Source organism: Anolis carolinensis, chromosome 4 (assembly GCF_035594765.1).
Source record: "Anolis carolinensis isolate JA03-04 chromosome 4, rAnoCar3.1.pri, whole genome shotgun sequence".
Lineage (NCBI taxonomy): Eukaryota > Metazoa > Chordata > Lepidosauria > Squamata > Dactyloidae > Anolis > Anolis carolinensis.
Genome location: NC_085844.1, coordinates 168782320 through 168795206, shown reverse-complemented (window position 1 = coordinate 168795206; position 12887 = coordinate 168782320). Strand labels below are relative to the sequence as shown.

The following is a 12887-nucleotide window of genomic DNA, read 5'->3' as shown; positions in this document are numbered from 1 at the left end:
CCTGAAAAATTTCGGGGGGGGGGGGGAGGGGTTGAACCCCTAAAACCTCCCCCTCACTACAGGCCTGGGGGGTCACCACAACATGAGGAACTTTATTAATGGGTCGGGAACCACTGCTCTGGATGGTCCCAAGGTATTTTCACATGCTTCCAGGTCCTCTCCGTGTGGAGGGAATGGTGCTTTGGTTGACACATGTACCTGAATCATCACCGGCGTCATCCTGTCACCAAAGGGGACACGAGAAGCCTGAAAAAGCGAGAGAGGTCCGAATTCCCTGCGGGGAGGAAGTGGCGGACTGTGCTGTCCAAAGCAAGGGCACACCGTGGCCCAACACACCGAGCAGGTGTGTTGCGTTCCCTCTCTCTTGATGAGTGACACCAGCAAGAGGAGCGAGGGCCGGGGGAGAAGGACGGGCCATGTGACGCTCCAGTCGCTCCGCGCTGGGCAGCAGGCGCGTCCTTCGCCCTCCGCTGCTGCTGCTGGAGGAGGAGGAGGAGGAGGGGGCGGCCTCTCTCTCTCTCTCGGCGCGCCTCCCTGCAGTCTGGGCGAAAGGCCGACGGGAGCCGGCGGAGCGAGGCGCTATGGTCCCCCTGGCAGGCGGGTGAGGTGGTGGGGGAGAGGGAGGGAGGGAGGGAGGGAGGGAGGGAGGAGGGCTCAGGCGCTGCCCTCGGCCCGTCCCCTGCCGTCCCCATCCCGCCCGGGAGAGAGACTTCGCTGACCGTCAAGCCAGAGGTAAGTCTTGCCCTGTCTTCCTCCTCTTCTTCCTCCTGCCTTTTGGCGACCTAGCTGAGCCCCGTATCCCAAGGGATGCCTCTTTTCTCTTTCTCCAACCCTCCTTGCAATGAAGGGCCCCTCCGTCTGCCTGTGCCCACTCCAGCTCCTTGGGGCGGTTTTTTTTTTAATCGGCAGCACGTCTGGACCACATCCCTACCTGGCCCTCTTGTTGGATGGGTTTTTGGAAAGTTTCTGCCACGGAGCACTGCAGGTGAAGGGTGCTCTCCCTTGGCTCCCCCGTTTCTGGAAGAATGACCGGGGACCTCATCACACTAGAGCCCGGATCCACTTTAAATCCACTTTCGGGAGCGGGCTTTTAACAGCTCAGCCAGACAGGTCCGGGGCCTCACCAAACTACAAAGCTCAAAATTCTGCAGGAGGCAGAAACCGGATTTAGTGGATTCATGCTCTACTATGATGAAGCGCTTGGAGGCGAAAGGAGGACAAACATTACAAACGATTCATAGTTAGGAACGGGGGCGAGACAACAGCAAGTGAGAGAAATCTCCCCCCCCCCCCCGGGAGGGAAGTTCACTCCTGAAAGAGTTCTCATGGGGAGAAGGTGAGCTTTATTATCACCAAGCCTTGTTTCCAGCCAAGTTTTTCAAAATCCAATTCTCACCGGGACAGAAAGTGAGGTGACATCTTCAGAACAAGGGGACAGGCAGCAAAATAAACTCCACAGGGGTGTTTACCCTTCCCTATGCTCTCCAGAGCTAAAGAATATATATTTTTGGCTGGAGTTACACTTAAAAATTGTGCCTGTTCCGACTCCCATGCAAAATCAACTTTAAGAACAAACCTACAGAACTTATCTTGTGTTGCCGAAGTCTTTCATGGCTGGAATCAGTGGGTTGCTGTGAGTTTTCCAGGCTGTATGGCCATGTTCCATAAGTTCCAAAAGTTAACATAAGTTCCATGTTCCATAAGTGTTCTCTCCTGACGTTTTGCCCACATCCATGGCAGGCATCCTCAGAGGTTGTGAGGTCTGTTGGAAACTAGGCAAGTGGGGTTTACATATCTGTGGAATGTCCAGCGTGGGAGAAAAACTCTTGTCTCTTTGAGGGAGGTGTGAATGTTGCAATTGGCCACCTTGATTAGCATTTAATAGCCTTTCCACATCAAGGTCTGGCTGCTTCCTGCCTGGGGGAATCCTTTGTTGAGTGGTGCTCACTGGCCCTGATTGTTACTTGTCTGGAATTCCTGTCTTCTGAGTGTTGTTCTTTATTTATCTGGCTACCAATATTTTTTTTAAAAAAACCCTCTAAAATCAGGACAGTAAATATATAAAGAACAACACTCAGAAGACGGGAATTCCAGACAAGAAACAACCAGGGCCAGTGAACACTTTCCAACAAAGAATTCTCACAGGCAGAAAACAGTCAAGCTTTGAAGCTGCCAGGCTATTCAATGCTAACCAAGCAGGCCAATTGCAGCATTCATACTTGCCTCAGACAGACAAGAGTTCTTTCTCCCACCCCGAACATTCCACAGAAATATAAACCACACTTTCCTAGTTTCTAATATACCTCACAACCTCTGAGGAAGTCTGCTATAGATGTGGACAAAATATCAGGAAAGAATGCTTCTGGAACATGGCTATTCAGCCCTGGAAACTTGCAGCAACCCAGAACCTATCTTGTTTGTAACTTGGAGACTGTAGTAATGATAAACAAGGTTAAGGGTCTGGTTGGGAATACAGGATAAGTGTCCCTTATCTGAAATGTGTGGGACCACATGCCACATTTTGGTGTTATTAAATACTAGTTTGGGGACTCGGTGGTGCCCAGGTTATTAGAAGAAAGCATTGTATGTTTTGGGACGTTAGGTAATATCATTGAAGTTTGGTCCAGATCCATTGTTGGCTGGGTTCAGTGCTGTCTAGATCAGGGGGAACTACAACTCCCAGATTCCCAAGGCAATTACCCCAAACCCTGCCAGTATTCGCAGTTGTCCATGTTGGGTCTGTGTGCCAAGTTTAGTACAGATCCGTTGTCGGCTGGTTCAGGGCTCTCTGGATAAGGGTGAACTACAACTCCCAGATCCCAGGGCAATCACCCCCAAACCAGGCCTGTTGGCCATATTGGGTCAGTGTGCCAAGTCTGGTCCAGATCTGATGTCAGTTGGCTTCAGAACTTTCTGGATGCAGATGAACTATAACTCCCAAAATCAAGGTCCATTCCCAATAACCCCTGCAGTATGTTCAGTTGGTTATGGGGTTTCTCTGTGCCAAGTTTGGTCCCAGTCCATTGTCAATGGGGGGGGGGGGTGTCACAGTATCAGTGAAGGTACTACAAGTCCTATTACCCATTGCAAGTTTGGTCCAGATCCATTGTTGGTTGGGTTAACAGTGCTCTCTGGATGTAGGTCAAGTACAAGTCTTGTAAATCATGGAGAATTCTCCCCAAACCTCTTCTTCAGTTGCTGATCAATTCCTCTGTTAACTGTGTGCCATAGGAAAGGGTAGGAAAGGGTTAAGGGAGAGGCAGTGGGCAGGGTCATGCAAATTAAAGAACCTTGGGATGTCCATTCTGGAGTTAAAACAGAACATCTAGGATGAAATTGTCCCCACATGAAAGCCTTCACTGGGAGGGGGGGAGCAGAATGGTGTTTGTAGAGGACACTGGCGGCGGGGTTTGGGTTACATGTTTACGGTGCTCACTATAATCTGCATGTCAATGGACATTATAGCTGCTCAGTGGGAATTATAGCTGTTTGTGGAGGCGGGATGCTGTCTGTGGACACCTCCTCCACATACACACTTTTTACTTTTATTATGTGTATAGATAGATAAATAGATGTACATAATGAGATATCTTGGAGATGGGACCCAATACACATAACATTCTAAATAATGTTATCTATGAAACAAAGTTTTGTGTACATTGTCCTTTCGGAAAGCAAAGGTGTCAATATCTCAGCCACTCAGGCGGGCTATTTCAGATTATTTCAAATAAGGGATGCTCAATGTGTATCACTAAAGCTGAAAACTTTTTTTTAGCTTGGAAGTAATTTGGCATTTCAAAGCACATATAGGGTTTTTAAACTGTTTGGTTTCTTGTATCTGAAATGCTAAGGAATGCCTGCACTGGTATTTGTCATATTTATATTCTACCCTTACTTTAGAGTGTTCTTTATAGTGCATACACAGAGTTGCTTTTTCTCACTTTAAAATCTTTATCATAAAAATACAAAGTTGGACCCAAGAGTAACTTGTCCAAGTCCATTTTGTGAGCATTGTTGTGATGAACCCAGAAGTTCTTGGACTAAATTATTAGACTGGTCATAGTACTCATTTGTTTTTCATGTTTTCCTTTTCAATTAACAATGTTCAAATGAAAGCAGAGAGTGAGAGAGACGGTTTAGGTCTCTGAGTGCTGCTAAAGTGCTCTCAAACCACTTTAGCTCAGTTGATCAAGTGCTTGAGTGTAAATTATTTGTGGATTATTTACAGGTGAAATAACAACTATGATGATCATCATGACAAACATCAGTAGTCTCATGGTCTTTAAAGATAATGATGTTTTAGTTATCTACTATATTAAAAGCTAAATGCAGATTTTCCAGCTAGAGACAAGTAGCTAGATCAATGGAACTTACATTATTGTTGAATGAACTCTAGCTTGAGCAAAGCTTTCATCTCTTCTAGGCATCTGCACCATTGTTGGTCTGTTTAATGGCAAGATGGAGACAAGGCTTCTCTACAATGTTGTATTTTTGCCTTGGCCATAAGCCATAAGTTGTTTGACTTTCTCATCTGTCATAAGATTTGGTTTTCTTGCTTTTTATGTCATGTGGCCAAAATAAATCCCATGACCTGCATGCAGCCCTTCCCCCCAAGTCAGCCATGTGGCTTCTAGCCTCAATTCCACCTATAAACTTCATCTAAAATGGCAAATTGTGCCCCCCCAGTAGCCTTAAGGAGAGGATACAATTTACTAGTTTAAGGCCCATGGTCCATTTCAGGTTTGAAATTGGCTTAAAATAACCCCTTTCTTTCTTAAAAAAGGTATGATTTCCTGACTATTTGTTACTTCCCCTTTTAAAAAGATGCATTCTTAGTTTATAATGGGATAAAGGTGTCCCAAATAACAATTAAATAGAGAATTATGGCCTTGGGGTTCTGCTAAGAGATTATGCACATGCAGTCCAAACCTTCTGGAGAGTAGCTGGAAGTCCATTACTGGACACAGAGGGCCAGGCAGGGGAAATTTCTATATGGAATCTCTTTCTCTCATAGGCTTCTTTTTTGATCATGTGCCAGTCTAGATGAACTGTATTTTGTGTTAGAATCATAGAGCTGGAAGAGACCACATGGGCCATCCAGTACAACTCCCTGCTATGTAGGAAAAGCACAATCAAAGCACCCCTGACAGATGGCCATCCAAAGTGTTGTTCACTTGGGATACCGATGATATCCAACTCTACTACTCCTTTCCATCCAAAGCCAAGAGAGCTGTCCTGATCCTAAACCAATGTCTTTTGAAAAATGGCATTCACAACTATTTGGAGATCACAACCTTTTGGAAAAATTTGAGCTTTCAGAGAAGAGCCAAAAACATGTTTGAATAGAATCTTTTTATATGGTATACAGCCAAATGTAATATGCAAGCAATGTGGTTTCAGTTGTTAGACTGAACCTAATGTCTCTGATCTATTAGGAAAACAGAGAATCTGAGTTTCAGAAGTCTTTTTAGTTGCCCAAAAATATAACTACTCTCCCATAAGAACAACTAGTTGTGTATCGTGCACTCAAGAGACAAAAATGAAATAGGCTTTGGTAAGAATAATATATTTGGTTTGTTCACAACTTCATGTGTTCAGCATAACACAGGTACATAGCTTATCAGTCCAGTTTCACATATGCTTGAGATAATCTCTGTGCAGATGATCTCAACAACAACAGCAGGCATGTGTTGGTCTTAGCAGTCCAAAGTCTAAGAAGAATCTAAAATGGACTCTGAGGTCTGAGCAGTCTCAGATCAGATCATCTGGTCTGCAGTCCCTCCCACAACCTCTCAGGAAATGTAGAGCAAAAGAAGCTGCATACCAGAACACATACTGTATATAAAACAGTAAGCAAACAGAATCATAGATAAAGAAATTACCAGAGGAAGCTTAAAGAAGGTTGTAATTTCCAACAATATCTGTCATCAATAGTGGCCTGGATGAGGGCAAACAAATTGAAATTTAATCCAGACAAGAAAGAAGTGTTCCTAGTCAGTCAGAAGGCAGATCAGAGAATTGAGATTCAACCTGTGCTGGATGGGGTTACACTTCCCCCTGAAGTTTTGAACTTTGAGACTCAGGTTTCTGCAGTGGTAAAGAATGCCTTTGCACATTTAAAACTTGTGTGCCAACTGTACCAATTCCTTGAGAAGTGGTACATGTCTTAATTACATCCCATTTGGATTACTGTAATATGCTCTACTTGGGGCTGCCTTTGAAGAATGTTTGGAAATGGTAGCTGGTCCAAAGAGCCCTGGAAAGACTGTTAACCAAGGCCTCCTTTGGTTTGCCTCACGGCTCTTTGGCTCCTGGCTATAGTACATGTAGCCACAAATTTAAACAAGAGAAAATTAATTGCTGTACTTTTTAGAACTGAATATGTGTGATACATAAGGAAGAGGAGCAAGACAGCAAATTTTCACAAGATAAATAGTTTGTAAACCTGTTGAGGTGGGAATCATTTAACAAGATTGGAGCAAAAACAAAGGAGGAAACAATAATAACAGATTATTACCAGAAATAACATTCCAGAGAGATGAAAATAATTTTGAATTAAATTGAACTTAACTATGATATTGTGATTTAGCTATGTATATTCAAGGAAACTTTGAGTTCTTAAACAGAAGAATCCCATGCTACATTTCAGGTAAGATGACACTTGAAATTAAAAAAGTTGCAAAACAGTTTTCTGTATGGCATTTGTTATGCAAAAGAAGAAAAACATTCTCTGTGGATGCCTAAAATTGTCTTTCGATTGTAGACATATTCCTGAATTACTGGTTAAAGTTAATTTCAAATTGATTATAAGTACAGTAACACCAAAAAAGGGCACAAGATTCAAAACATTACAACAGCCATTTTTGTAAAGGTCTCTGTCTTGCAGGAATGGGCAAACTTTGGCCCTTCAGGTGTTTTGGACTTCAACTCTCACAATTCCTAACAGCCTACTGACTGAAGAGCTGAAGTTTGCCCATGCCTTGTCTATAGTAAATTGCATATGCAAAGAAAACATGTGCCATTTTAGCTGCAGCTAATGAAGAAACTAGCCACTAATCTCTTAATAGTTTAAGTTGACAAAATTCTTAGTGAACTAAAGAATCTGCAAAATGAAAATTGAGAATTGGAGTGAATTTAATAAATGATCCTAATAGTAATTATGTCATTTATTTCAGTGTTGTGAGGTCTTCCCACTCCTGGAAGATATTTGAATATTGATTTTTTTTTAAAAACTGAACAATTTTTGATAACATTTTTTTTTCATAACAATGAATTGTTTTTCTTTGTATCCAGATTAAATTTAAGAGTGGTGACATTTGAGGGGGTAAATGAGGAAGTAAAGGGATTTGTTTTTGTACTATGTATTCTCAATTGAGCTATAGACAATGCTTCTTAAGAAAGCAAATGACCTGAAAGTGAGGAGCTCCTTGCAGGCTGTCAGAACAATTGTAGAAGCATGCCAGATTGGAACCTTTATGCGCTCCACTGATTTCTTCCCTAAGGTTTTCCGAGAAACAGAAATGTCTGTCCTAAGAACATATATTCAGTCAACAGTACTCTTTCCATTTGTTGAATTATATCCTTCCCCCTCTTTTTTGCAAGAGTTTGATCTTTGTCATTTGTTGACTAGCCGAAATGGTAAACCATCATGCCAGAATGCTTTTTCTTTTATATTAACATATCATATTCAAAGAGATATGTTTTTGTTTAGACATTATACAAAAACTCCTTCTGACATTATGGATTACTCTTTCAAATAGCCCACATAGAATAAAGTTCAAACTGTTATTTAAACCAATGCCATATGAAATCCAGATTATCTGCATTAAACTGGATTATATGCCTGTTTGGACTCATATAACCCAGTTCAAAGTAGATAATGCGGATTATCTGCTTTGATAATCTGGATTATATGGCAGTGTAGAAGGGGGCCCAGGTAATATTTCCTTAATTGAATGGTAGAATATGCTAATCAAACTCTGTTGAATTGTGATGATAGCTTGACCTCTATATTTGCTGGGGTTAGGTGCATAGGATCCTTATGAAAATGGAAGAACCATGAATCAAAATTGCTGGTTTTTTTTAACCTGAGACAATAGTACCTCCCTAAGAATCTCTATGTCTACCCATGTGACTCTGGCCCCCTTTCCACTGCCATATAATCCAGATTATCAAATCAGATACAGTTTACTCCACATTAATTAAATACTTCATTAGATCTGGGCCTTACTGAAAGGCCCAAGTCTAATGAGGTATTGGGCCTGTGGGGACTGACTACCAGAGACCAAAATGCCCGTAGGAGTGGGATATCACCCATGACTCAATGCTAAGGAATCCTATGATCTTTAGCTTTCTCTGTCTAATAGTTGTAAGTTAATGTGTCGTCAGAGGCTTTTTTCATGTCAGAAGCAACTTGCAAAACAGCAAGTCGCTTCTGGTGTGAGAGAATTGGCCGTCTGCAAGGATGTTGCCCAGGGGACGCCCAGATGTTTTTTTAAAATGTTTTACCATCCTTGTGAGAGGCTTCTCTCATGTCCCTGCTGGGGAGATAAATCTAACAGAGGGAGCGCACCTACTCTCCCTGGATTTGAACCGCCGACCTGTCGGTCAGCAGTCCTGCCAGAACAAGGGTTTAACACATGGCACCACCAGGGGCTTCTCAGGTAAAAGAACCTGCTTTGTCCCAAATTATTTAGCTATCCCATTAGATCTGGGCCTTCCTGAAAGACCTGATTCTAATGGGGCATTAGCCCTGTGCTTCTGCAGTCCCAGTAATCTGTCCCCACAGCCCAATTCACTCCTTCAGGCTCGAGAAGCCTGAAGGAGTGAAAAGGGCCACCCACTTCCTCCCCATATTCCCTCAAAAGTCCTAAAAACAGAAAACTTACGGGGTCACCATGAGACAGACCTCCTGAAACATTCCAATTACTTACCCAGTCACTATGATGCCTCTCTGCAGGCCTTCTGGAACATTCCAATAACACGCCAGCAGGTGGGGGTGGGGACCCAAATCGTTCCTGGCTTCCCCCCCCCCCCCACCTCCTGGCATGCCATTGGTACATTTCAGGAGGCTTGCAGAGAGGCATCGTGGTGACCCAGTAAGTTTTCTATTGTTTTTAGGGCTTTTGGGGAGGAGGCAATTAGTTTCACCCCTCTCCAAAGCAGGGTTAATGTATGTCTGGAAGCACCCTGCGTTGTTGTGAGTCTCTTGGGCTGTATGCCATGTTTCAATAGCATTCTCTCCTGAAGTTTCGCCTGCATCTATGGCAGGCATCCTCAGAGGTTTGTTCAGGAGAAACATCAGGAGAGAATACTACTGGAACATGACCATACAGCACAAAAAACTCACAGCAACCCAGTTGTAAGTCAATTAACTACAACTCCTATGATTCCATAACATTGGCCTATGGCAGTTAAAGTGGTATCAAACTGCATTAATTCTACATTGTAAGCGCATCCAAAATTTATAAAATGATGTGACCTACTTTTTAGAAATCTGAGATTAATTCCAGTCCCAGGGAAATGGATGGAAGAAGCATACAGCTAGGAGTTTTGAAAACAGAGGATATATCTACTATATCCCTATGCACTCCAGTAGGATTTTAGTCTTCAGAATCATCTTTTTAAAATTCAAAAGCAGCTGCAGCCTCATATTTGTTTTTAAATATAGTTTGGGTGCTATGTTCCCATTTCATATTAAGTAACATGAACAGCTGTTGATGTTTTTGCATTTCATAAGCTTTGGTGTTAGTAGATAAATGGAAAAGAATTAAGTTTCACTTTTCAGTTTGTTGCTGAAACTAATAGATGCGTCCTAGCTTTGTCATTTTTGCCTCTCACTGTTTGCAGTTTGGCTTTATATTACCATTGGAAGTTCCAGAAATATTTCAGTGTTATTGTTTTCTAAGTTTGGTTCTAAAAAATCTTTTACTACTTCATTCATTCTTGGAAGAAACAGTTGGAAACCGTAACAGTATAAAAAGAAACATACTTAGTAAAAATGAATACAGCATCTGCTTTAAGTTTGTTTGTGCTTTAACGCAGCATTAAGGAAAGTGGCTCACAGGCTTATGTGGCCCCAATCCATTTTGCAGGTCTTGAATTCACTCATTTTAAAAACAAAGTTTTTCAGGCACATATCCACAAAACACCCCAACCAATCAAATTACCAAAATATTGGTATTCCAAACCAGTTGAAAACTGCCTTAAAAAGCTAAGCAGTACTCACACTATTATTAGCTTTCAGAGTGGAGAGATTATAGATTTATTTATCTTTAGGTTTTATGATATTGAAATCCCGTAATTGTGTGTGTGTCTGTGTGTTTGTTTGTTTTTTTAAAAAATCACAAACTAACAAACATACAAAATCATACTTGAGAGAGCACAATGGAAATACCATCTGGACTGAGGAAGGTGAAGGAGTTTGTGAAGACACTCAGCTTTATTATACAGGTTTAAGAAGTTAAGAGAGCACATATGTTATGCATTACTATGCATTATTTCATTCAGTTGATCATAAAATGAAACAATTTTGTGTCAGTACAAAATTGTATTTGCAAAATTATGGTGAATAAAGAATTTGGCCATATTTTACATTTAGCCCTGGCTAACATTAGATTTAATTGACTGCTTATTGAGTGTTTCAATAATGAGAAGGATTACTGGTGAGTGTATTTTTGAAACGGTTTCATCATTGATATTATCATACAGCCAGAGGGCACTGTTTGCCATATTTGGGCACAGTTTCCCAAACATGGATAATTGTGGGTAATGAGAATATTTTTACTGATTACTCAAATAAGTGTTATACCATTAGAGGTGGTGTGTCTGAGTCAGAGTCCCAATGATTAGAGTTTTTTTTTTCTTTTGTGTCAGGATCGACTTGAGGAACTGCAAGTCGCTTCTGGTGTGAGAGAATTGGCCGTCTGCAAGAACGTTGCCCAGGGGATGCCCCTGATGTTTTGATGTTTTTATCATCCTTGTGGGAGGCTTCTCTCATGTCCCCGCATAGAACTGGAGCTGATAGACGGAGCTCATCCGCGCTCTCCCCGGGTGGGATTCAAACCTGGCAGCTTTCAGAGTAGCAACCCAACCTTCAAGTCACAAGGCTTTAATCCACTACACCATCGGGAGCTCCTATGATCAGAGGTGTCTGGAACATAAAATCCCATATTTTTGGGATTTTATGTTCCAGACACCTCTGATCATTGGGACTCTGATGCAGACACACCTCCAACACCATCTTTTCACATTTCAGTCCCCAGAGTTCTCACTTGGGGGATTTTACCAACCAGCCCTCCCTTTGACCATCAACTGAGGCTTGGCTTGGATTGGGGCCGCTGAATCTCAACTTTTGACTCTGTTTCTCCTGGGCTTTAGTAGGGACTTTCGTTTTTGTTTTGTTTTCAGAATTTATTTATTTACTTACTTATTTTGTATATTTTACTTAATTTTCTCACTGGTTCATGTTTATTACTGGTGACTGAGCTTAGTGAAATGTACTATTTAATTGATTTAATAATTGTAATTGGTTTTAAATGTTTTTAATGCTTAATATTTATTTAATATTTGTTTGTGTGTCTCATGTAATTGTAAAGGCATTGAATATTTGCCTATACAGTGGAGTCTCACTTATCCAACATTAGTTTATCCAATGTCCTGGATTATCCAACGCAGTCTGCCTTGTAGTAGTCAATGTTTTTGTAGTCAATGTTTTCAATACATTGCGATGTTTTGGTACTAAATTTGTAAATACAGTAATTACTACATAACGTTACTGTGTATTAAACTGCCTTTTCTGCCAATTTGTTGTAAAACATGGTATTTTGATGCTTCATTTGTAAAATCATAACGTAATTTGACGTTTAATAGGCTTTTCCTTAATCCCTCCTTATTATCCAACATTTTCACTTATCCAATATTCTGCTGGCCCATTTATGTTGGATAAATGAGACTCTTCTGTATATGTAAATGCTGTAATCCTCTCTGAGTCCCATAGGGGAGAAGGGCAGAATATAAAGTGTATTATTATTATTATTATTATTATTATTATTATTATTATTATTGTTGTTGTTGTTCCTTAAGTCAACTAAGAAAACATTCTAAATTAAGTTCTTTTCTGTACAGGTTTTTTACAAGATGGATCAATGTGAAAGTGTCCCTGAACATAGCAATTCATGTCTAGTTGCTACTCACAACTTGAATAAACACATTAAATCAATTGCTTAATGATAAATCAGCACTTACTTCATTTCGCTCTATTTGAGACCAGCATTTGCACTTTGGCCTCTACGTTTGAAATCTGTTGCCACAAATAGAGTAAATGCAATAGGGAGGCTTCTAATTTACTAAGGGGACGGTCAAAAAGGGAAAATCAAACCTGCATTTGCTCACTAGCTTTATTTTGGTGGTCAAAAGATTACAAGCTCTGCTGATGAAAAAGAGGATCTGCATATAGATCAGCGTTTCTCAACCTGAAGGTCGGAACCCCTGGGGGGGTTGCAGGGGGGGGGTCAGAGGGGTCATCAGAAAACACGTATTTCTGATGGTCTTAGGAACCTCTTTGGCAGAGAAGGCTGAAGATCGCTCTGCCTGTCCTTTTTTTTCTTTTTGGAAACAGACAGTAAATCCTGCCACCAAAAACCCTCCTCCTGCTGTGACTGGATGCAGAGAGAACTACAGTTACCATCATGTTGAGTCAGCCCCCCCCCCTCACAAACTCCACCAGTATTCAAAGTTGCTCATATTGGATATTTGTGCCAAGTTTGTTCCAAGTTTGTTCCAGATCCATCAGTTGGGTGCACATTGCTCTGTCGATGTGGGTGAACTATAACTCCCAACCTCTGAGGTCAGTCCCCTTGAAACCCCACCAGTATTCAAAGTTTGAC

The 12887-nt window shown here is 41.5% G+C and overlaps 1 protein-coding gene across 6 annotated transcripts in view; it reads left to right on the top strand.

Annotated features, from left to right (window-relative positions):
• The first annotated feature begins 629 nt into the window (after window positions 1-629).
• The window catches only part of lepr (leptin receptor), a 112413-nt gene continuing 100155 nt past the window's right edge, over window positions 630-12887 (top strand). For 3 of the 6 annotated variants that reach the window (XM_062978215.1, XM_062978216.1, XM_062978214.1), the window contains exon 1: window positions 630-732. The gene's annotated coding sequence lies outside the window, so the exon portion shown is untranslated. The remainder of the gene's footprint in view (window positions 733-12887) is intronic. The other 3 variants (XM_062978218.1, XM_062978217.1, XM_062978220.1) reach the window with 2 other exon arrangements.